Consider the following 25,246-nt stretch of genomic DNA (forward strand, 5'->3'; position numbering starts at 1 on the left):
GCTAGAGATAAAAGATATAAACCCTATCAACCAAATGGCAATAAAAGATTGCAACTGTTCAAAACAGAAAGACAAGGTTGGTTCAGGGAATGCCTGACACACCCTTAATAAAACTCACAGAAAACTCAAGAGGAATCTGTGAAGATCTGTTTTTTCAAAGACAATTAGGACAACCAAAACACAATGGTGTCTAGGGTGAAAGGCAGTATTCAAAATTAACCGCAGAGGTGTGCAGGAGCGCCATTAGAGACTGGGTGGAGAAATACATTTGAACACAGTGGCAAATGTTATGAAACAAATATAAACTGGAGAAATTTGGAGGAGGGCAATGAAAGGGGAGCCAGGGACTGCTTCAAAGAGGTAGCGCCTGGTGGCCAATTAAGACTCCATTGGATTCCAAGAGTTGGGGAAGGGAAAGTGCTCCTGAGGAGGCCAGTGCATGGAGTAAAGAACAAGGCAAAGCCTGCCCAGCATGAAGACCGCCTGCTAGGACGGGAGCACCAGGACTCACGTGGGAGCCAGGGAGAAGATGGACCTGGCAGCAGGCTAGACGTTGGGATGTTCTGAAATAAGAAAGAGGAGTGAAGGTTTGCTAACCAAGGGAAATAACGAGGCCACAGAATGTAATGAAAAATATGTTCTCTTTTGGACACATTAAGGTGAGAGTGGTACATTCAAGAGGCAGTGAGAGGTAATGTATAAAGAACAAATCAGAGGTCCAAAGAACGGTCTGTATAAAGAACAAATCAGAGGTCTAGTTTGGGAGGGAGCGATGAAACTGAGCATGTTGAGCTGAGGGAGACAGTGAAGAGGGAGAAGCTAGTGAACAAGTGAGGCACGGGTTGCTCTTATGGTGCTCTTGTTACTTCACTCTCTACAAGGTGTCTTTTATGTTTCTTTCTTTTTTTTTTTTTTTGAGATGGAGTGTCGTTCTGTCACCTAGGCTGGAGTTCAGTGGCACGATCTCAGCTCACCGCAACCTCCACCTCCTGGGTTCAAGCAATTCTCCTGCCTCAGCCTCCCCAGTAGCTGGGATTACAACAGGTGCCTGCCACCATGCTCGGCTAATTTTTGTATTTTTAGTGGAGACGGGGTTTCACCATGTTGGCCAGGCTGGTCTTGAACTCCTGACCTCAAATGAGCCACCACGCCAGGTCTTTTTTTTTTTTAAGACAGGGTCTCACTCTTCACCCTGGCTGGAGTGCAGTGGCACCATCACGGCTCACTGCAGCCTCGACCTCTTGTGCTCAAATGATCCTCTCACCTCAGCCTCCTGAGTGGCTGGGACCACAGGCATGTACCACCATGGCTGGCTAATTTTTGTATTTTTCTCAAAGACAGGGTTTCACCATGTTGCCCAGGCTCTTTGTATGTTTCTTTACCTGGGCCTTCCAACTAGACAGGGAGTTCTAATGGCAGAACACACACACTGGCTTCTTTTTATTCCCCACAATGCCCAACCGAGACTTTGGTCTACTGTGAGGGTTGCATAAATACTTGTTGAATAAGAACAGGAGGAATCAGTGAAGAACTCTTTTTTGAAAGACAATTAAAACAACCAAAACAGTATGGTGTCTATGCTGAGGAGGCAATATTCAAAATGCATAATAGGCCGGGCTCACACCTGTAATCCTAGCACTTTGGGAGAGGCCAAGGCGGGCAGATCATTTGAGGTCAGGAGTTCAAGACCAAACTGACCAACACGGTGAAAGCCTGTTTCTACTAAAAAAAAAAAAAAAAAAAAAAAATTAGCCAGGCATGGTGGCACACACCTGTAATTTCAGCTACTCGGGAGGCTGAGGCAGGAGAAACACTTGAACCTGGGAGGCGGAGGTTGCAGTGAGCCAGGATCACGCCACTGCGCTCCAGCCTGGGCAACAGAGTGAGACTCCATCTCAAACAAAACAAAACAAAACAAAACAAAAACACAATAAAATTATAGCAAAGGTGTGCAGGAGCCCAACAAGCAGAATGGCCTTATTGTTAACCCTTTAATGGCCAGATCTTGGCAGGGGGACAGTTAGTGGTCCTGGGAGTGGGACACCCTATTTACCAACCAGAATAGAAGTATTTCAGTATTTTGACAAGTGGCGCAGATACATCACTGCACCCATTTTACATCCACCTTGACTTGGGTTTCAAGAAGGAAGGGTCAGGGGTGTGTCAAGTGCATTAGTGAGATCAAGAAGCATGAGAACAGGGAACTGGCCACAGATGAACCATTAGTAACCTGAGATATGGTTTCAGCAGATGGTTAGGAATAGAAGCCAGATTTCGGGGGTGTGGGGAAGGAACATGTGGATCTGCCTCGTGGGATTCTTGCATTTGTTCTGCTTCTTTCTTGGTCCCAAAAGGAGCATTCTCTTTCTCGTTTTCTCTGACAAATTGGCAGCCTGAACCTCGGGGTTGTGTGTGTACCCAGAAGCAGTCTCTTAGCCCCTTTACCCATCTCTCTCAGTTCCGTACCAGACCAGGAATCTTGGCTGTTCTACATTCAAGGGAAAGAAGAGCCTGGAATAAGAGGCTCTCTTGGCTCTCTGTGGCGCTGGAATCTTCAAGTCTGATTGTTTTGAGAGGCATTAAGAAGCTCTCTCTTCTCTGATATTTTTCCACCCTATTAGATGCATCAGTCAGCTGGAGGGTAAACAGAGGGCACTGGTCCCCTTCTGATATCCTGGAAGGTTGTGTGTGTTTGTTGATTGTCACAAATACAGATGATGAAATGGACCAGATGACAGTCACCACAAGATGCCAGGGAGTTATATTTGGGGTTGGATGACCACATACTTCATGACAAATCTGAACAAATCTCATCTGCAGCTCAGAGTATGAAGTAGAGAATCCCTCTGAGTCTCCAGGGTGCTGGAGACATTGCCCTGGCTGAAGATCCCAGAGCACGAGGCAAGCTGCTTCGGGAAGTTCCTTTCCATCTTCGCAGTCACCACCCCGACCAAATCTGCGGCTGAGAGACTAGTCTCACTCCAAGCTTGGGGGACGCGAGTTCTTAGGCTGTCCTGTCATTTCTATCTAGTAACCAAACCAGAGCATATGGCTTCTCCCCCAATCAACTTCACCCTGGACCATGCCGGGTCAGTCTGAATTGTGATTTGCTGTGTGATCCCTTACAAATGCCTCTGCTTGGTCATCTGGGGAGGTTTAGCCTATATTTACCAGGCACATGAAATGCCAAATAAAATTATAGAAGTGTCCTGTTTTAACGCTTCAAAGTTTGCTGGAAGAAGATAGGCAGTTATTATTTTTCCACGGTGAGCTGGGAGAGGCAGTGAAAGTAGAATCTGTCTCCTCTGATTCACTGAATGGGAGCAAGAAGGAAGTTCATATGCAACCTTGGACTACCCACCTGGCCTCCTCCCCTTCCCTAAACTCAAGCCTCAACTCTAGATGTGAATAAGAAAGGTGGTGGGAGATAGACAGAGGGGTGGTACCAAATCACCTCTGGCTGGTTCAACACACCTGTCCCAGCAAGGAGAATGAATGAGCACATCCAACTCTCAACCTTTATCAGCGTGGCCACAAGGTGCAGTTTGCAGGGACAGTCCAGGTTAAGCCTATTGTACATCAATTAACAACTTACTTTTCGTGCTTTTTTTTTTTTTCGAGAAGGAGTTTAGCTCTTGTCAACCAGGCTGGAGTGCAGTGGTGCGATCTCGGCTCACTGCAACCTCTGCTTCCCAGGTTCAAGTGATTCTCCTGCCTTGGCCTCCTGAGTAGCTGGGACTACAGGCACCTGCCTCCACACCCGGCTAATTTTTGTATTTTTAGCAGAGATAGGGTTTCATTGGCCAGACGGATCTCCAACTCCTGACCTCAGGTGATCCGGCCTGCCTCAGCCTCCCAAAGTGCTGGGGTTACAGGCATAAGCCACCACGCCTGGCCTTTTTTTTTTTTTTTTTTTTTTGAGACAGTCTCCCTCTTTTGCCCAGGCTGGAGTGCAGTGGCGCAATCTCAGCTCATTGCAATCTCCACCTCCTGGGTTCAAGCGATTCTCCTGCCTCAGCCTCCTGAGTAGCTGGGATTATAGGCATGTGCCACCACGCCCAGCTTTTTTTTTTTTTTTTTTTTTTTTTTGAGACAGAGTCTTGCGCTGTCGCCCAGGCTGCAGTGCAGTGGCGCAATCTCGGCTCACTGCAAGCTCCGCCTCCTGGGTTCACACCATTCTCCTGTCTCAGCCTCCCGAATAGCTGGGACTATAGGCGCCTGCCACCGTGCCCGGCTAATTTTTTGTATTTTTAGTAGAGACGGAGTTTCACCATGTTAGCCAGGATGGTCTCGATCTCCTGACCTCGTGATCCACCCGCCTCAGCCTCCCAAAGTGCTGGAATTACAGGAGTGAGCCACCGCGCCCGGCCCTAATGTTTGTATTTTTATAGAGATGGGGTTTGGCCAGGCTGGTCTCAAACTCCCGACCTCGAGTGATCCACCTGCCTTGGCCGCCCAAAGTGCTAGAATTACAGGTGTGAGCCACCGTGCTTGGCCTAATGCTCTCTTTTTACTTTCTCTACAGTCCTACTTTGTGTATATGGTTACCCTATATTTTACCTACCATAAACTTACAGAGAATTTAGTGCTGAATCAAATTTGACCATTATTGCATCTTCTCTGCTGAGAAGTGGGGAAGTGTAAGGGAGAGAAAGAGAGGCCCTTGAAATTGCTTTGCTGGGTTGGCTCTTTTGTGTCACTCGGTCCACCCATCCTAGGTTTCAACCTACACAACATGTGGAATAGTGGTGATGTGCCATCAAGGTTATGGAAACATGAAACCAACAGCAAGAGATGAACTTGGGACAACACGGAAGACAATCTATAAAGATTTTTTTGAGACCTCTGCTGCCCAGGCTGGAGTGCAGTGGCATGATCTCGACTCACTGCAATCTCCGCCCGCCAGGCTCAAGTGATCCTCCCACTTCAGCCTCCAACCTCGGCTGCTACCAACAATGCTGCCACAAATACTCTCCAGCACTTGTTCCAATATTTTTCTAAGGTAAATTCCTAAAAGTGGAATTGTGAGATTAAAATAGATTTCTTTTTTTTTTTTTTTTTTTTCCTGAGACAGAGTCTCGCTCTGTCACCCAGGATGGAGTGCAGTGGCACGATCTCGGCTCACTGCAACCTCCGCCTACCGGGTTCACACCATTCTCCTGCCTCAGCCTCCGGAGTAGCTGGGACTGCAAGCACCTGCCACCACGCCCGGCTAATTTTTTGTATTTTTAGTAGAGACGGGGTTTCACCGTGTTAGCCAGGATGTTCTTGATCTCTTGACCTTGTGATTCACCCGCCTTGGCCTACCAAAGTGCTGGGATTACAGGTGTGAGCCACCGCACCCCGCCTCTTTTTTTTTTTTTTTTGAGATGGAGTCTCGCTTTGTCGCCCAGGCTGGAGTGCAGTGGTGCAACCTCGGCTCACTGCAAGTTCCGCCTCCCGGGCTCACACCATTCTCCTGCTTCAGCCTCCCGAGTAGCTGGGACTACAGGCGCCCACCACCACGCCCAGCTAATTTTTTGTATTTTTAGCAGAGACGGGGTTTCACTGTGTTAGCCAGGATGGTCTTGATCTCCTGACCTCGTGATCCACCTGCCTTGGCCTCCCAAAGTGCTGGGATTACAGGTGGAAGCCACCGCGCCCGGCCTAAAATAGATTTCAAAGCCACATACTTATTGAATCTATTTGTGCCAAGTGATGGTTATTTTGAAAATGAGATTCTAATACTCCCTTTTAAAACAATAATAAGATATAGTACCTCTCTGTTCCTTAACCCAATTGTACCCACATCGGTTTTGCCCCGAATATTTTATGAGTTTCTATTTAAGTTAATATGAACATTAAAATTCATACTGTGGCACATGTATAGAGGCAATGTATTATATTTTGAGTTTTGTTAACTTTTAAAAGAAAACATATTAAAATTAGAAATTCAAAATTTTTGGCCAGGCATGGTGGCTCATGCCTGTAATTCCAGCACTTTGGGAGGCCGAGGCCGGCGGATCACTTGAGGTCAGGAGTTCCAAACCAGCCTGGCCAACATGGTGAAACCCCTATCTACTAAAAAATACGAAAACTAGCCAGGCGAGGTGGTGGGCGCCTGTAGTCCCAGCTACTTGGGAGGCTGAGGCAGGAGAATTGCTTGAACCTGGGAGGCTGAGGTTGCTGTGAGCTGAGATTGCACCACTGCACTCCAGTGTAGCTACTTGGGAGGCTGAGGCAGGAGAATTGCTTGAACCCAGGAGGTGGAGGTTTCAGTGAGCCAAGGTCATGGCACTGAACTCCAGCCTGCGTGACAGAGCAAGGCTCCATCTAAAAAAAAAAAAAAAGAATAATTTTGGCCAAGTGCAGTGGCTCATGCCTGTAGTCCCAGCACTTTGCAAGGCCGAGGCAGATGGATTGCTTGAGTCCAGGAGTTTGAGACCAGCCTGGGCAACATGGGGAAACTCTGTCTCTACTAAAAATACAAAAATTAGCTAGGTGCGGTGGTGCGCACCTATAGTCCCAGCTACTCAAGAGGCTGAGGCAGCAGGATCCCTTGAGCCCAGGAGGTAGAAGCTGCAATGAGTCATCATTACACCACTGCACTCCAGCCTGGGCAAAAGAGCAAGACCCTGTCTAAAAATAAATAATAATAAAAATAAATAAATAAATGTTTTATGACAAATACAACTTTCATAGATTACATATAAAGTTTATAAGTAAACCTATAATTTTTAAGTGTACTTTTTTAGAAGACAAAACAACAAAAGGAAATGCATTTGGCATTCTGCTTGAAGTGGTCTGACAAGCCCTTCGATAAGATCCGCAGTGTACGGAAGGCCTGGGGATCCCGGGAGGAGGGGTCACAGCCAAGGTCGCGGCTCCCTGTTCTGGCCCCACTCTCCAGCCAATGATCCCTGCTTTCATTTCCTTCTGAAGGGATGCCTATGACCTCCTGGTTCCCTACCACTGAGGGAAGCTAACCTCTTCCCTAAGCTTGCTGCAAGGGTGACTCACCCCTTCCTTCCCCAAGGCCAGGGGAAAAAAACGATCACTTGGTTTCCCATAGTTCAGCCAGTTGGAAGAGTGGGTCTCGGGCTTATCTGTTCTTTAGCCCCTCTGAACTGCAAGCCAGGGACAAATGTGCCAAAGAGAAGCTGAAGGTAGAGGGGCAATTCTAGGCCCAGCTGGCAAAGAACTTAACTTCTAGGCAAACTGAGGGCTGACGGAGTAAACTTTTGCCCACATCAGACACTGATTTTAAGGCCAGGGTAAAGGAGAGTCTGACTCTGGCGTCCCAGCATGTCACTGTCTTTTGCATATGAAAAGTAGAGAACTTAGCTCATCGCTTGCCCTAGTTCCAGGCAGTGCTTGCCTCCTATCATTAAAGGGGGCAGCGGGGCGTGGCACTCTTCCCCGAGTAACCAGCACAGGAAATTTCAAGAGAGTCTGGGGTACAAGTGGAGGCTGTTTGGTTCAGGTGGCAGAAGAAGGGTCTATGCTTGAACACATGAGGCTGACAGCCAGAGCCCAGGGCCAGGCTCCTGGGGTAACAAGCAACAATACGTGTGGGCAGAGAGGCAGTGGTGAGGACAGTAAGGGGTCACGGCCCGAAAGGGGCTGCACAATGAACCCATGGAAAGCCACTTTCACTAAAATCTCTCCAAGAAAGAGCAATCCAGGGCAGCTCCAGGGAAGCAACTCCTAACCCTCAGTCTTCAGCAAGGTGACTGCCAGAAGGAATAGAGGAGGGCTGGTAAAGACCTCAGGGGAGAAGCAGCGTGACAGGAGTCCAGGAGACTGTGCGGAATGCCAGGAACAAGCAGGGCCAGCCTTGTCCACTTTTGGGGACCTGCCAGGCATCCCATGTGTCCCACCTGGGATCTTTTGGAATCTGAGTTTCTGTCCCGCCCTGTGATGGGCTCTCTATACGTGACTGTTAGAGCAGCCACACTCAACCTCAGCTGTACCTTAAAATCATCTGGGGATCTTAAAAAAATACTGATGCCAGGCTAGTGGGCCCCAAGTACCAGTTGTTTTTAAATCTCCCTCCCCAGCCTTTTTTTTTTTTGACACAGGGCCTCACTGTCGCCTAAGCTGGAGTGAAGTGGCACAATCATAGCTTCCTGCAGCTTCAACCTCCCTGGGCTCAAGTGATCCTCCCGCCTCAGTCTCCCGAGTAGCTGGGACTACAGGTGTGTGCCACTGTGTGTGGTTAATTTCTTTTATTTATTTATTTTTGAGATGGAGTCTTGCTCTGTCGCCCAGGCTGGAATTAGTGATGCAATCTTGGCTCATGCAACCTCCACCTCCTGGGTTCAAGTGATTCTCCTGCCTCAGCCTCCCAAGTAGTTGGGATTACAGGCAAGCGCCACCACGCCTGGCTAATTTTTGTATTTTGGTAGAGACGGGGTTGGCCAGGCTGGTCTCAAACTCCTGATCTCAAGTGATCTGCCTGCCTCGGCCTCCCAAAGTGTTGGGATTACAGGTGTGGGCCACTGCGCCTGGCCAATTTCTTTTATTTTTTATAGAGGTGGGGTCTCGCCATGTTGCCCAGGCTGGTCTCAAACTCTCCTCCCCAGCATTTAAATGTATATTCTAATGCACACCCCAAGATTAAAAATATTAAGAAATTTGATTGGAGGGGTAGAATCCCACCCCTACTGAATGTTAATTTAAGACAGCTATAGTCGGCAAGAAATAGTTTAAAGTTTAAAGGGCACATTACCAATGTATGGACACAGATTCTGCAGGTTCTCTGCCTTCTGCAGAAACCAAAGGGAAGAGCCTGGCCAGGAGATCTGTGCCTGAGTCTGCAGGACCTCCCAGTTCTCAGCTCCCACTCTTGGTTCCTCTGCAACTTCCTTGTGTTGTAGCAAACAAGATTTCCACCCTCCTGGGCCTCTCTGGTCTCCTGAAGAGGATCTCTGGTCTCCTGAGTCCGACCCTTTTCCTACCCCTTTAGAGGCAGGCTCTACATCCAGTCTGGAGGCAGAATGACCAGGACCGCCCTGGGAAGTGGACTTGCCCGTATGAATGGACTCCTACAATGCTGTGCGAACTCCCTGCCTGCTTCTCTGTGGGTCAGGATTCCTGGATGCTGGCCCTTCCAACATGCTATGCCCTACCTGTCCCCTTCTCCGGACCAGAGTCTCAGCCCACCCCTCTGGGCTATACTATGATAAGCCTCCTTCCCTTCATGGTTGAGCAACCCGGACGCCTTGCTCTCTATATTTACGGAGATGGGTGTCAGCTCTTCCTGCACTTGAGGTACCATTGTCTCCTTTGTATAGGATTCCCCTGGCCCCATACTCTGAGATGACACCCAGTCCTCACAGAAGTGCAGTTCACTCCCCTAGACATAACAGGATGGTAGTGGAAGGCAGTAACGGAGAGTTTTATCTTTCCATCTTTTTTAACACCAGCAATGAGGATTTTTTTTTCTGTCGCTCTTCAGTCTTTACATAAAGTTCCACATGATAAATTCCCAGCTGAGTTCAATTCCAGGAAAAATTTTGTTCTGAGAATTAATTTGTAGGCTTTCTGTTGTCCAAAATCCCAAACTATGCAACCCAGTGTATTTTTGTTTGTCCCTAAGCTGCCAGAAAACTTACAGCCAAATGCGTTATCCAAGTGTTGTAATCTGCTAAATGCAGGCCACTCAGAAGGTCCACATTCCTTTTGCTTTGCTTTGTTTTCTCCTGAGCATTTCTGTACATACTTGCTTTTAGTCTAAGTTATCATACTCTGTGCCCAAACCAGTCACCAGGTCCTGCGCCTCTTGATCCTGGCATCCTTTCAGCTTCTCCTGCTCCTCAGTAATTCTGGCCTGGGTATTGCAAAAAGCCTTGGTCTCCTCCTCCTCCTCCAGGCCTCCTCACCCAGCAACCAGAAGGAGCGCATCACTCCTGCTTCAGTGCATACTCCTGCCTCCTTCTGGCAGATCCTTCCTTCCCTGTGCCTCTGCCCTGACAGCCCCTGCCTCACGTCTCCCCGGCATGCACTCACATACTGCAACCCGCAGCCACACTGAATTCCCCTCATTGGCCTCTCCTAGACTCTCTTGGTGACTTTGCACATTCTGTTCTTTCAGCCTGAAACAACCTTCCCTGCTGTTTCCTTGGTGAGGCGGTTTTCAGGGCTTAGCCCAAGCATCACCTAATCTGTGGGGATTCCCTGCACCGGCTCCTCTCTGGGCTGCCCTAGCTCTATGCCATGCAGCCCTCACAGCCAGGCTGGGCCAGGACTGGTTTTGCTTTTTTGTTTGACTACCCAGCTAGGATGGTGTTCCTGGAAGGAAGGGGGACGTCTCATTCCTCGCTGTGCCACTGATGTCTAGCACGCATGCCTAGCACACAGAGCTGTTTAAGGGGATGAATAGAATACATGACACAGGATTTTATTAATCTTCCAGAATGAAAGGACTGGAGGCCAGGCACAGTGGCTCATGCCTGTAATCCCAGCACTTTTCGAGGCCGAGGCGGGCAGGTCACCTGGGGTCAGGAGTTCAAGACCAGCCTGGCCAACATGGTGAAACCCCATCTCTACTAAAAATACAAAAATTAGCTGGGTGTGGTGGTGGGCGCCTGTAATCCCAGCTACTCAGGAAGCTGAGACAGGAGAATTGCTTGAACCCCGGGGGCGGAGGTTGCAGTGGGCCAGGGTGACAGAGCAAGACTCTGTCTCAAAAAAATCAAAATAAAAAACAAAAGGACTGGAGGCCAGCCTGCCGCCAGCCTTTTCATTACCAGGCCTCAGAAACCGTCTCTGACACACACACCCACACACACACACACACTCGCACACTCACACATACTTCCTCTCAGAGTTCTGCTCTGTCCCACGCTGCCCACCCAAAGACTTTCTACTCCACTCTTTTGGTATCTGATATTTGATGATGTAAGGAGAAGGGATTTCTTTCTCTTCTTTTATGTGGTAACCACAGAGGGTGTAAGAGTTTACTAACAAGATTACTGTAGCACGCTTATTACAACTTTGTTACCCCCAGCCCATTATTGTCCGATGTCATTTGGAACCTTGGGGAAGTCACATTCCTGAATCGCATCTGAACAGCAGCTGGACGTCAGCAACAGCTGGTTAAGGCAGGGTCACTGCACTTCCCTTGCCCAATTTACCCCCCTGGAGAGCCCTGACCAGCTTCCTGCTTCCTGTCCCAGGCCCCCCATGACAAGATTCCAGGGCTGAGGTCTGGTTCTACTCCATGGTCTCACCCAGCTAGCTCTCTGTGACCCTCCTAATACGATTGTGTCCAGACTTCCCCTGGGCTCCATCTGCTCCCAACTCCACCCTTGGGGACAAAGTGGAAGAAGTAAGACCATTCAATCATCTTTACCTTCTTGCTTTCCCAAGACTGCAAATGCTGACCGCTGTGAGGGGGGCCCGGCTGCTCAGCCGCCTCGATGCCCGGCGCTTGCACGCGCACGCACACACTCGCACAGACACACACTCACAGGCACACAAGTGCGCACACATACACACAGACACACGCGCGCACACACACAGAGACGCGCGCACACACACAAACACGCGCGCGCACCCACACACAGACACAAATACGCGCGGACACACACGCACACACACTCGCGCCCCAAGGGACCCAGCACGGCGCAGGGCGGGGGTCTACCGGCTTTCTGCAGGTCCCCGAGGCGCGGGACGGCGGCGTCCGGGCTCAGTCCTGGGAGTCAGCCCGAGCCCGGGAGGGATGCCTGGATCGCGCTCTGCACAAGTCCCGGGACCAGGCGGGAACTCAGACTCCCATCTGCAGAGCCGCTTCCCCGTCAGGGCTTTGGCCGCGCGAGCCGTTTCCTCCCTCCCCCGCGCGTCCCCTCCTCCGTCCCCTTTCCCTCTCCAGCTCGACCCTGCACCCCCCGGCCCGGCCCGGCCCTACCTCCCGGCCGGCGGCGGCTCCGCGGGCTCTGGGGCGCATCTGGGGGGCACCGGGGCGGGCCGGGACGGCTGGCGGCGCGGCTCGGGGGCGGGCGGCGGCGGGTGCCGGGGACGCCATGGCCCTCCGCCCTCCGCCCCTTTGTCCGCCGAGCCTCCCCCGGCCGCCCGCAAGCCCCTGGGGGTCCCCGCCTCGCGCGCCCCCGTGGGGTCCCCGCCGCCCCCGGCCCCAGCGGCGCGCTTCCCTCGGCCGGCCCAGCGCAGGCTCGCCCGCGGCCCCTGCCTCCTCCTCCCGTGGCTCCGCGACGATCTGCGCGACGCGCGCCCCCTCCTCCCGACCCATCCCGCCCGACCGAGTGAGCTAATCCGCAGCTGGCGGGCGCCCGGCCGGTTGCCACGGCAACCCCTCTCCCAGGGCCCGGCCCCGCGCGGAGCCGCGGTAAACAGGACCTTCTGCCGGACTCGCCCCCTCGCCTCTCGGGGTGGGGGAGAGGTGGCTTAACCCTTCCTGGGAGGACGCCCGCCGCGCGCCGGCTCCATTCCACCCAGGCCCGGGCGGATTCGCGAGGTGCTCCCGGCCCGAAGCTTAGACCTGGACGTCCAAGCCCAGGAAACGGCAGCCACATGCCCGGCCCCGCTTACTCTAGGCAGTTAACATACTCTCGGCACTGGGCCCGGGCCGGGGGCACCCGGGGCGGTGAGTCAGGCACCGCCCTTGCCCCAGGCAGCTTGCCGTCGGGCCGGGGTAATGATAGTCATGAGACGGGCGATGCGGGTGATGGGGGCCGGGGAGGGCCCAGGGCCGAGCGCGCTGCAGACCGGGCGGGAAGGGAGGTGGTCAGGAAAAGCTTCCAAGAGAAGTGACTTCATAGACCCGCTGCCCCCACTCACGCAGGACACCGTCAAGGAACACAGGCTGCACAGCAGAAGTCCGCAGGGAAGTGCCGTGGGCTGCGGGGCAGGCGGGTCTGGAATACAGACTGGGGCCTTCGAGGAAGTTCCCTGGAACTTTGACCGGGCCGGGAACATTGAATAGCATTTGCATAGGTGGAGTAAAGTCGGGGAAAGGAAAGGGTTCTGAGTGGAGGGAACAGCACCAGTGGAGGCCGGAAGCAGAGGCTAGGCATTTCAGAAACAGCCCAGTGAGGACCAAGTGGTGAATCAAGTCTGATGGGTAGGCTTGGCCAGATTTCAAGCGGGGGACGGAAAGTTTTTGAGCAGAGGAGTGCCCTGATGACAGTGAGGGGGGCCTGGCGGGGTGATTTGCGCGCGGTGGGAGCAGGCTTCAGGTCCATCTCCACACCTGAGGAAGGCCATCCTCGTCTTTAGCTCAGTGACTTCCAGAAGGGCTGGGAGCTATGGTCCTGCGGGACAGCAAAGAGGCCTAAAGTTCAGGCAAGGGGGAAAGAGAGAAGAGAGGCTTAGTATTACAAATCCACAGAAGGAGTGTGCGCGCGCGAGAGAAAGCCAGGAGGGAGACAGTGAAAAATAAAAGATGGGCGTAATGACGTAATACTGCCCAGGCAGTGCCTATAGACTGGGCGCCTGAGATTTGAGGGACTTGTTCAAAGTCACAGGAAAAAAGCTCTGTTTTCTTCTCAGCTGAGGGTTTTATGCTTTCTGAGAACTCTTTGAAGCTTTTCTAGGGCTTGTTAAGTTCCTTAAACTCCTCATGACATACCCGTTTTAACTAAGCATAGTCAACTTTTAGAGCCCACATTTGCAAAGTGCAAGCTTTTTTTTTTTAAGTGTAAGCATTTAAATTATTGTTTTGTTTGTTGAAGCATTATTCAGTAGGTTTTTCACTTTCTAAATAAAGATCAGAGGCTTGGCTTTTTTTTTTTTATTTTTGAGACGGAGTCTCGGAGTCTCACTCTGTCGCCCCAGGCTGGAGTGCAGCAGCGTGATTTCGGTTCACTGCAAACTCCACCTCCCGGGTTCATGCCATTCTCCTGCCTCAGCCCCCCAGGCTTGGCTTCTTTTTTATTGATTGATTGAGGCAGTCTCAGTCTCTCACCCACGGTGGAGTGCAGTGATGCAATCATAGCTCACTGCAGCCTCGAACTCCTGGGCTCAAGCAGTTTCCCATCTCAGCCTCCCAATTAGCTAGGACTACAGATGTATGCCATCATGGTGGGCTTTTTTATTTTTTGTAGGTCTTGCTATGTTGCCCAGGCTAATCTTGAACTCCTGGCCTCAAGTGATCCTCCTGACTTGGCCTCCCAAAGTGTTGGGATTATAGATGTGAGCCACCACGCCTGGCCAAGATTTGGCTTCTTGAGGGTTAATTATTCCCAGGGCTGCTACAACATATAAGAAAGCAAACTGGTGCGATCTTGGCTTGCAACCTCCGCCTCCTGGGTTCAAGCGATTCGTTTGCCTCAGCCTCCTGAGTAGCTGGGATTACAGGCGCCTGCCACCACGCCACGCCCGGCTAATTTTTTTGTATTTTTAGTAGTGACAGGGTTTCACCATCTTGGCCAGGCTGGTCTTTAAAACTCCTGACCTCATGATCCACCCGCCTTGGCCTCCCAAAGTGCTCAGATTACAGGTGTGAGCCACCGCACCTGGCCATTTTTTTTTTTTTTTTTTTGAGACAGAATCTCACTCTGTCACCTAGGCTGGAGTACAGTAGCATGGTCTTGGCTCACTGAAGCCTCTGCCTCCCGAGTGCGAGTGATTCTCCTGCCTCAGCCTCCCATGTAGCTGGGATTACAGGCATCCGCCACCATGCCCAGCTAATTTTTGTATTTTTAGTAGAGACAGGGTTTCACCGTGTTGGCCAGGCTGGTCTCAAACTCTTAACCTCCAGTGATCCTCCCACTTCAGCCTCCCAAAGTGCTGAGATTATATTGTATAGGTGTGAGCCACTATGCCTGGCCTTCCACTCCCTCATCTTTGACTTCTGGACACTAACTTGTTTTAGGAAAATAACTCCTGCCTTAGTTCCTTGGGTCTGAGTCTGATGAACTATGCACAGCCTGTGCTTTGTGTATTTCTAACCTTGCCTGCCTCTCACAGCCCCCAGGCCTCCAACTTCTCAGAGCTGGCTGCTCGCATTGCTGGGTCATCCTGTGGCTCTGACCATGACAGGGGTCCCACATAGGGAGCCCCTCCCTCCTTTCCCATGTGGCCCCGCCCCTGCTGGCTCCCGGGAGAAGGGAGACAGGGTAGCCCACGATAGCCGTCCAAGGCTGGTGCTACACGTTGGAGCCTGGAAGGGCCTCTCAGTCATCCCCTCTTCTCCTGTTCCTGGCGCTGACAACTCCAACAGTATATTCGTCCCGTCCTCCTTCTCTGTCCACAGCTTCTCTTCATGTTGGAAAATGCTTAGGGTAGGAGGTCATGCCTGGCCTCAAGCTGGGAAAAGTGAGGGTGAGAGGAAAGGGACAAAGTTGATTTCTCTTTTGAGTCTTTAATCTTGCTTCTTTATATTTTATTTCATTTTATTTTAATTATTATTTTTTTTTTTTTGAGACAGAGTCTTGCTCTGTCGCCCAGGCTGGAGTGCAGTGGTGCAATCTCGGCTCACTGCAATCTCTGCCTCCCGGGTTCAAGTGATTCTCCTGTCTCAGCCTCCTAAGTAGCTGGTATTGCAGGCATGCACCACCACACCCGGCTAATTTTTGTATTTTTAGTAGAGATGGGGTTTCGCCATGTTGACCAGGCTGGTCTCAAACTCCCGACCTCAGGTGATCCCCTCACCTCGGCCTCCCAAAGTGCTGGGATTACAAGCATGAGCCACCGTGCCCAGTCTTTTTTATTTTATTTTATTTTATTTTTGAGACGGAGTCTCGCTCTGTCGCCCAGGTTAGAGTGCAGTGGCGCAATCTTGGCTCACTGCGAGCTCCGCCTCCCAGGTTCACGCCATTCTCCTGCCTCAGCCTCTCCGCATAGCTGGGACTACAGGCGCCCGCCACCACGCCCAGCTAATTTTTTGTACTTTTTGATAGAGACGGGGTTTCACCGTGGTCTCAATCTCCTGACCTTGTGATCCGCCCGCCTCGGCCTCCCAAAGTGCTGGGATTACAAGTGTGAGCCACCGTGCCCAGTCTTTTTTATTTTATTTTAAAATTTATTTATATTGAGACAAGGTCTTGCTATGTTGCCCAGGCTGGCCTCGAACTCCCCGCCTCAGCCTCCTGAATGGTAACCCTGTTTCTTCCACATAGAGCAGCCCTGGAACACTGCAGAACATTTCTTCCTTCCTCTCCCTCTTCTCCTCCAGCCTGCTGCTGAGGAGCGCAGGCCTTGATTGGAGGGGCACATTCAGCTCTGCAGCAGGTTGCTCAGCCTGTAAATCCTAGCTTTTTAAACCCTTCATCTGTAGGGTGGAAATGGCGATGGCTGTGGCCTCCCAAGAGCGCTGTTGTGAGGGTTTGGTATGGTGCCTGGCCCATGGGAGGACTCACGGGTACTCTCCTATTGGTTATTATTTTCCTAATCTCCTTTTTTTTTTTTTTCCCCATGAACACAAGAGTGTCAAGGTTGAAGAATGGGAGGCAGGCAGTTTTTCTTCTCCTGCATCAGTGCTCAACTGCCCCTCCCTCCCCACCCCTTTTAGGTCCAGGACTGTCTACCAACATGCACAGGCAACAGAGCTGGCTTTATCTCAGCTATAAGCCAAGTGAGTAATGCATTCAATGGGCCCGTGGCTCTGTCTTTTGCTCTGACAGTGTTTGGATGGAATAGACCCTCTCTTCCAGGTTCTGACTGGCCTCTAATAAAAATAAAAATAAAGAAACCAGGCCGGACGCGGTGGCTTATGGCTGTAATCCCAGCACATTGGGAGGCTGAGGCGGGGAGATCACCCGATGTCAGGAGTTTGAGACCAGCCTGGCCAACGTGGTGAAACCCTGTCTCTACTAAAAATACGAAAATTAGCCAGGCATGGTGGCAGGTGCCTGTAATCCCAGCTACTTGGGAGGCTGAGGCAGGAGAATCACTTGAACCCAGGAGGGCAGGTAGGTGGTGATGAGACAGAAGAAAGATCCTGCCAGCCAAGAGGCCAAGAAGGAATGGATCACAGTGACCCAAGCAGGTGAGCCAGATCTCAAGGGGATGGTTTGAGTCAGGGATGCCCCAAGGAACTGCACTGCCTGTACCTTCCAGAGGGGGGAGCCACAGTGAGGACACGGATTGGATCTTGATCCAGAACTCTCCCTCCAGAGGAGCTGGCCCTGGGCAGAGCCGATGCTCACAGGCTTCATGGAGTAAGAAAAAGAACGCGGTGGCTCACGCCTGTAATCCCAGCACTTTGGGAGGCCAAGGCGGGTGGATAACAAGGTCAGGAGTTCGAGACCAGCCTGGCCAAGATGGTGAAACCCCGTCTCTACTAAAAATAAAAAATCAGCCGGGCGTGGTGGCAGGCACCTGTAGTCCCAGCTACTCGGGAGGCTGAGGCAGGAGAATTCCTTGAACCTGGGAGGCGGAGGTTGCAGTGAGCCGAGATCGTGCCACTGCACTCTAGCCTAGGCGACAGAGCGAGACTCCATCTCAAAAAATAAAAAAGAACATGGGTTGAGCCAGACAGGTCTGGGTCTGTGGGACCTCAGATAAAGCACATAACCCATTGGGGCTTGGTTTTCCCATCCATGAAATGGCAGGAATGATGCTTCATGGTTCAGAGTTGCAGGGCGGACCTAATGCCATGACTGGTCAAAGTGCCTGGGACAAAAATGATGTTTGTCAACGTTTACATCCAAAAGGAATCTCAGTGGAAATGAAGACATTTGAGAGAGTGTCCGAAGGCTTTTTCTCAGGCTCTGTCCCCTGCCTTGATGGGTGGGGCTAGCCTTGTCATATCCCTTGGTACTTCCTGTTTCCTGTGGTTTCTTTTTTTTTTTTCTTTTGAGACAGAGCCTTGCTCTTGTTGCCCAGGCTGGAGTGCAATGATGTGATCTTGGCTTATCGCATAGGTGCATAGGTGAAGGGTATACACATGGGAGGCTGGGGCAGGAGGATCACTTGAGCCTGGGAGTCCTGGGTTGTGGTGCCCTTTGCCAATCCAGTGTCTGCACTAAGTTCAGCATCAATATGGTGACCTCCTGGGAGCAAGGGACCACCAGGTTGCCTAAGGAGGGGTTAATCGGCCCAGGTCAGAAATGGAACAGGTCAAAACTCCCGTGCTAATCTGTAGTGGGAACGCACCTGTGAACAGCCACTGCACTCTAGCCTGGGCAACATAGTCAGAATCCATCTGTAGAAAAAAAAAACTGGAAATAATTAGCCTGGGTTCCATGGCTCATGCTTGTAATCTCAATCTCAGCACTTTGGGAGACTGAGGCAGGTGAATCACTTGAGCCCAGAAGTTCGAGACCAGCCTGGCAACATAGTGAAACCCTGTCTCCACTAAAAATACCAAAAAATTAGCCAGGTGTGGTGGCGCACGCCTATAATCTCAGCTACTCAGGAGGCTGAGGCACGCAAATCACTTGAACCTGGGAAGCAGAGGTTGCAGTGGGCAGAGATTGCACCACTGCACTCTGGCCTGGGTGACAGAGCAAGACATTGTCTCAAAAAAAAAAAAAAAAAGATAATCATTAAATTATATTTAAAAAGAAAAGAAAAAAGCTATACACACAGTAGATGATTGATGGACAAAAGGTTTATTGATTGATTGATCATCTGGAGAGCTGGTGTGGGGAGAAGAATCACATGTCTGTGCTTAGACAAGTTTGGATGAGGTAGAGCAAGGAAGGAACTTATCTTAAGGGCAGGGAAAAGTCTACAGCCTCACCCTGACACAGCCTTGGCCAAGCCTCCCCCACATCCCTCACATCCATAGACCAAAGCCCTGCAGGCTCAGAGCCCACCGAGCCATCTTAGAGAGGCTCTAAGTCAGGGCTTACAGATGTCAGGGTTCCCCTTCTAGTCTCTTGCTGGCATCTGATGCCTTTCCTCCACAGAAGGCCACCTCCCTCCTGCCTCTCTCATTCCATCTCTAACCCCATCCTCGCCCATTCTGCCACCTAGACACAGCTGGGTGCCAGTTCCTTGCAGTCCCTCCCGGCTGCCTCTCTCTGAGGAAACAAAACCAAGCCAAGCATCCCACCCAAACCTCAAAACCAGGCTTCGTTTGTTGTTGATCCCAATCAGATGCAATCCAGGAGGTGTGGGATGGGAGTGGGAGGGGTAGAGGGGGAGCAGAGGCCACCCAGGAGTGTGCAGAGCCCAGACTGAAGCCCTAGGGCTCTTTCATCCTCCCTGGCTGTGAAGGGCTGGTCTTTGGCGGAGATGCCTCTGTGCCCTCTGCCCTCCCAGGACACTCTCACACCTACCGCTTTGGCTAGGACTATAAGATGGGCAGCTGTTGAGGCCCACTAGGGGTGCTGTGGGGCAGACGGTCTTTGTTTATTACCATGGATGGCTGACCTTTGCCGGCGTACCACGGGGAATCCGGGAGAAGCTCTGCATTGGCAGATAGTATCTCAACATATCATTTTGAGATAAGAACCATTTCTGTTTGATTTCATGACCCTAATTTATTTTGGACTGTCTTTTTTTCACACAAAGAATTAAAGTGTTTGTAACTTTACAAAGACTGGCGTGTTTATGACAAAAAGCAAAGAACAAAGGTGTGAACTTTCCAGGTCATTCACCACTAGGCAAAGTCTCAAATATGAAGCCTGTCACACCAAGTACCCTCTATACTTATATTCTTTCTGTTCCTTTTGGACGATGTATTTGAACAGTAAAAAAAAAGGAACAAGAATGTGGTGATCTGGATACTTTTTAGAAGCATGGCTTTCTGTGTTTAAGCTGTTGTAGCTCTTTGTGGTCACTGTGATTTCAGAATACAGGAGGACAGTCAGGCCAGTGAATCCAACTCTTCTGCATGGACTTCTGTGCACAGGATGCAAGACACCTACCTCTTGCTTCTGAGAGCCTTCCCTGCCTATTTTCTGACCCAACGACGCAATCTCTTCAGAGTCAGGAGAAGGAGTGAGGTAATATGCTTCCTTAAAGGTTTTTTTTTTTTATTTTTATTTTTTCTGAAACAGAGTCTCGCTGTCTCACCAGGCTGGAGTGCAGTGGCGTGATCTCAGCTCACTGCAACCTCCGACTCAATGGCTCAAGGGATTCTCCTGCCTCAGCCTCCCGAGTAGCTGGGATTACAGGCACGCACGACCACGCCTGGCTAATTTTTATATTTTTAGTAGAGACAGGGTTTCACCATGTTGGCCAGGATGGTCTTGATCTCCTGACCTCGTGATCCACCCGCCTCAGCCTCCCAAAGTGCTGGGATTATAGGTATGAGCCACTGCGCCCTGCCCTCATTAAAGATTTGAATCATGCCGGACACAGTGGCTCATGCCTGTAATCCCAGCACTTTAGGAGGCCGAGGCAGCATGATCACTTGAGGCCAGGGGTTCAAGACCAGCATGGGCAACATAGTGAGACCCCCATTTCTACAAAAAAAAAAAAAATTAGCTGGGTGTGGTGGCACACACCAGGGAGGTTGAGGCTACAGTGAACCGTGATCTCACCACTGCACTCCAGCCTGGGCAATAGAACAGGACCCTGTCTTACCTGTCTCAAAAAAACAAACAAAAACAACAACAAGAAAAAAAATATTTTATTTTATTATAATTTTTTTGAGACAGAGTCTCACTATGTCACCCAGGCTGGAGTGCAATGGCGTGATCTCAGCTCACTGCAACCTCTGCCTTCCAGGTTCAAGCAATTCTCCTGCCTCAGCCTCCCTATAGTAGCTGGGATTACAGGTGCCTCCCACCGCGCCCAGCTAATTTTTGTATTTTTAGTAGAGACGAGGTTTCACCATGTTGGCCAGGCTGGTCTTGATCTCCTGACCTCAGGTGATCTGCCTGCCTTGGCCTACCAAAGTGCTGGGATTACAGGTGTGAGCCACCACGCCCAGCCAAAAGAAGAATATGTGTGTATATATATATATATATATATATATATATTTTTTTTTTTTGAGATGGAGTTTTGCTCTTGGCATGCCCAGGCTGGAGTGCAATGGTGTGATCTTGGCTCACTGCAACCTCCGCCTCCCGGGTTCAAAAGCGTATCCTGCTTCACCCTCCCGAGTAGCTGAGATTACAGGCATGCGCCACCATACCTGGCTAATTTTGTATTTTTAGTAGAGATGAAGGGTTTCTTCATGTGGGTCAGGCTCATCTCGAACTCCTGACCTCAGGTGATCTGCCCGCCTCAGCCTGCCAAAGTGCTGGGATTACAGGCATGAGCCACTACATCCTGAGATGTAGTCTCGCTCTGTTGCCCAGGCTGGAGTGCAGTGGTGTGATCTTGGCTCACTGCAACCTCTGCCTCCCAGGTTCAAGCGATTCTCCTGCCTCAGCCTCCTGAGTAGCTGGGACTACAAGCACGTGCCACCATGCCCAACTAATTTTTGTATTTTTAGTAGAGACGGGGTTTCACCATGTTAGCCAGGATGGTCTCGATCTCCTGACCTCGTGATCCACCCGCCTCGGGCTCCCAAAGTGTTGGGATTACAGGCGTGAGCCACTGCGCCCAGTCAAGAAGAAAATATTTTAATCACACCAGGTTATGAGCTAGGCATTACATCCGTGTCCTCATTGCTAGATCACCCTCTCTCTATAAAATCCACCCCAGGCCCAAGGTCAGCCTTCAGACCTCCAAATGACTGTACAGCACTGCACTGACTCTCAGAGGCCACACCTTGCTTGAGAGAACATATTTCTGAAAGCTCTAATATCTGTCCCCTTCCTACATCTCTCAGATTAAGTCAAATCAAAATAAAAAAGATTGGCTAAAGGCAAGCCAGCTGATATACTACTGCTCTCGCTGGGAGTGTGACTTTGGGTGAGTCAACTTCCCTCTCTGGGTGTCAGATTCCTGGTGTCAGATTCCTGGGGAGATCACAGGGGCTGTCTGGTCCCTCCCAGCCCCAGCCTTCTCATGTAGGCAAAAAAGCGCAAGAGCAGTGGTCTGTTCTCTTTCTCACTCTACGTTTTCCTGAATATGCGCTGGGCAGTGTTAATGTATTACAGAGATTACCTAGTAGGTAGGTTCTAATATTAGCCTCTTCTAGAGATAAAGAAGCAACCAAAAAGGGGTTGGCTGCCTTGCCCAAGGCCAGGGAGTACCGGGGCTGAGATGAGCCCAGGCAGTGTGAGCCCAGGACAGCACCATTGTGGCTTTGTGGCCAGGACAGGCTTTAGAACAGAGAAGTTAACAGGGCACGGTGGCTCACGGTGGCTCACTCCTATAATCCCAGCACTTTGGGAGACCGAGGAGAGTGGATCACCTGAGATCAGGAGTTCGAGACCAGCCTGGCCAACATGGCAAAACCTCATCTCTACCAAAAATACAAAAATTAGCTGGGTATGGTGGCATGTGCCTGTAATCCCAGCTACTCAGGAGACTGAGACAGGAGAATTGCTTGAATTCAGGAGGCGGAGGTTGCAGTGAGCCGAGATTGTACACTGCACTCCAGCCTGGGTGAAAGAGCAAGACTCCATCTCAAAAATAAAATAAAATAAAGAAGTTAACAGGGTCCAGGGGCAACAGAGTTGCACACAGCATGGTGGGGGCATACCGTGTCAGAGCAGGAAGTGGCCTGAGAGATGAGCAGCCCAAGCCCTCCAGGCAGAAGGAGGGCAGGGGACTTGCCTTGGCCACACAGTGTTAGCACACGCACTGCACGTGGGTAGTCGTAGTTCATGGCACCGGGAGAAAGGTGTCTGGAGCAAGCCACCTAGAAAACCAGAAGGCAGGAACTAGAGGAGCAGAGATCCTCGTGATAAGGAGTAATGGAGACAATTCAACTGAAGAGTGAAAAAGAGAAAGTGAGGAGGCCATGGTCTCATGGGGAAGGGATGGGTCATTGCCGCAGGGCACACGCACACAACGGCCTCCTCCTTTCCCTGCTTCTTTCAGTATTATTTCTTTTCTTTTCTTTTTTTTTTTTTGAGACAGTCTTGCTCTGTCGCCCAGGCTGGAGTGCAGTGGCACAATCTCGGCTCACTGCAAGCTCTGCCTCCTGGGTTCACACCATTCTCCTGCCTCAGCCTCCCGAGTAGCGGGGACTACAGGCACCCACCACTGTGCCCAGCTAATTCTTTGTATTTTTAGTAGAGATGGGGTTTCACTGTGTTAGCCAGGATGGTCTCGATCTCCTGACCTCGTGATCCGCCCGCCTCGGCCTCCCAAAGTGCTGGGATTACAGGCATGAGGCCACCGTGCCTGGCCCCTTTCAGTATTATTTCTGATATTTTCTCCTCTGTCAGCTTGGGGAGTAGATATGGGTGGCCCAGGGCCAAAATCCACATGCCAGGGCTCGACTCTCTTAGGAAGGAATTGCAGGTCAGAGATACCAAGCAGGACCTGGGGGGAGGGGCAGGGCCAGTGCTTCTCACACTTTTTTTTTTGTTTTTGAGACAGAGTTTCCCTCTTATTGCCCAGGCTGGAGAGCAATGGTGCGATCTCAGCTCACTGCAACCTCCGCCTCCCAGGTTTAAGCGATTCTCTTGTCTCAGCCTCCCGAGTAGCCAGGATTACAGGCACTCACCACCATGCCCGGGTAATTTTTTGTAGTTTTAGCTGAGATGGGGTTTCACCATGTTGGCCAGGCTGGTCTCAAACTCCTGACCTCAGGTCATCCATCTGCCTCAGCCTCTCAAAGTGCTGGGATTACCCCAGGCTGGAGTGCAGTGGAGGCATGAGCCACCACGCCCGGCCTTTCTCACACTTTTTATCTGCCTGATAATCCCATTTGGTTTAAGGGGAAAAAAAAGAAGAAAAAAAAGAACAGATTCTGGCCTTCCCTGAGTGATCCTGATGCAAGGGGTCTGGGATGCAGCCCAGGAACGTGCAGTTTTACAAGCACTCCAGGTGTGTGTTTGCTTGTAGAGACAGAGTCTCACTATGTTGTCTCACTCTGTTGCCCAGGCTGATCTTGAACTCCTAGTTTTGAGAGATCCTGCTCTATCTGGCCCCCCAACGTTCTAGGATTACAGGTGTGTGAGCCACTGTGCACAGCCGCCCAGGTGTTTTTGGTGGAGGTGGCTCAAGTCCCCACCAGAGACACACTGGTTTAGAGCCTGCTCAGGGGGGAACAAAGACGTTGAAGCTGCAGCAGATAAGCGCGGGGCGTTCCCTTCTCTTATATTCTGTTCTGAAGAAAGTGTGGGTGTGGAGTGGGAAGACGGGTAAGGAGGTCAGGGGGTGCTGAAAGGGTCTCAGCAGAGAACTGTGCACAAGGACCTAAGACCAGTGATTCCCAAGCAGGAACAACTTTGCTTCTCTGCTTCTCCAGGGGACATTTGGTAATTTTTCTTTTTTTTTTCTTTTAAGAGACAAGGTCTTACTCTGTTCCCCAGGATGGAGTGCAGTGGCACAATCATAGCTCACTGCAACCCCAAACACCTGGGCTCAAGCCATCCCCCCACCTAAGCCTCCTGAGTAGCTAGAACTACGGGTGTGCCCCATTGCCATGCCCAGGTATTTTTTTTTTTTTTTTTTTGTAGAGACAGAGTCTTGCTATATTGCTCCGGCTGGTCTGAAACTCCTGTGCTCGAGCAATCCTCCCACTTTGGTCTCCCAATGTGCTGAGAGTACAGATGTGGGCCACCATACCTGGCTGACATTTGGTAATGTTTGAAGACATTTTATTGTCATAATTGGGAAAGGGGAGTGCTATGGTCTGAACGTGTCCACCTCCAAAATTCATATGTTGAAATCCTAACCCCCAAAGTGATGGAAGGTGAGTGGAGCCCTCATGAATGGGTTTAGTGTCCTCATCAAAGAGGCCCCAGAGAAAGCTCTCACCCTCTCCCACTCTTTCCACCATGGACACAGTGAGAAGGCGGCAGTCTGCAGCCCAGAAGCAGGACCTCCCCAGAACCCAACCATGTTGAACCTGGATCCTGGACTTCTCAGCCTCCAGGACTGTGAGAAATAAATATTTGCTGTTTCTTTTTTTTTTTTTTTTGAGGCAGAGTCTCACTCTGTCGCCCAGGCTGGAGTGTAGTGGCGCGATCTCGGCTCACTGTAAGCTCCGCCGCCCGGGTTCACACCATTCTCCTGCCTCAGCCTCCCGAGTAGCTGGGACTACAGGCGCCCGTCACCACGCCCGGCTAATTTTTTGTATTTTTAGTAGAGACGGGGTTTCATCGTGTTAGCCAGGATGGTCTCTATTTCCTGACCTCGTGATCCGCCCGCCTCAGCCTCCCAAAGTGCCGGGATTACAGGCGTGAGCAACCGCGCCCGGCCAACAAATATTTGCTGTTTCTAAGCCACACAGTTCATGGTATTTTGCTATATAGCAGTTCAAACGGACTAAGACAGGGAGTGTTTCTGGCATCAAGTGGGTAAAGGCCAGACATGCTCCCAAACATCCTCCAAAGCACAG

At 50.9% G+C, this 25,246-nt stretch overlaps 1 protein-coding gene and 1 long non-coding RNA gene across 3 annotated transcripts in view; one reads left to right on the plus strand and one right to left on the minus strand.

The window, feature by feature from the left end:
• DENND2A (DENN domain containing 2A) overlaps nt 1-12,183 on the minus strand; it is a 125,000-nt gene extending 112,817 nt beyond the window's left edge. For both annotated transcript variants that reach the window (XM_055284212.1, XM_055284208.1), the window contains exon 1: nt 11,891-12,183. The gene's annotated coding sequence lies outside the window, so the exon portion shown is untranslated. The remainder of the gene's footprint in view (nt 1-11,890) is intronic.
• A 6,935-nt stretch (nt 12,184-19,118) lies between these two features.
• On the plus strand, nt 19,119-24,796 carry LOC134736962 (uncharacterized). The gene is made up of 3 exons (XR_010121467.1): nt 19,119-19,835; nt 23,785-24,485; nt 24,694-24,796. It is a non-coding gene; the product is annotated as an uncharacterized lncRNA (long non-coding RNA).
• The last annotated feature ends 450 nt before the right edge of the window (nt 24,797-25,246 follow it).

The sequence above is a fragment of the Symphalangus syndactylus genome, chromosome 6 (genome assembly GCF_028878055.3).
Source record: "Symphalangus syndactylus isolate Jambi chromosome 6, NHGRI_mSymSyn1-v2.1_pri, whole genome shotgun sequence".
Taxonomy (NCBI): domain Eukaryota; kingdom Metazoa; phylum Chordata; class Mammalia; order Primates; family Hylobatidae; genus Symphalangus; species Symphalangus syndactylus.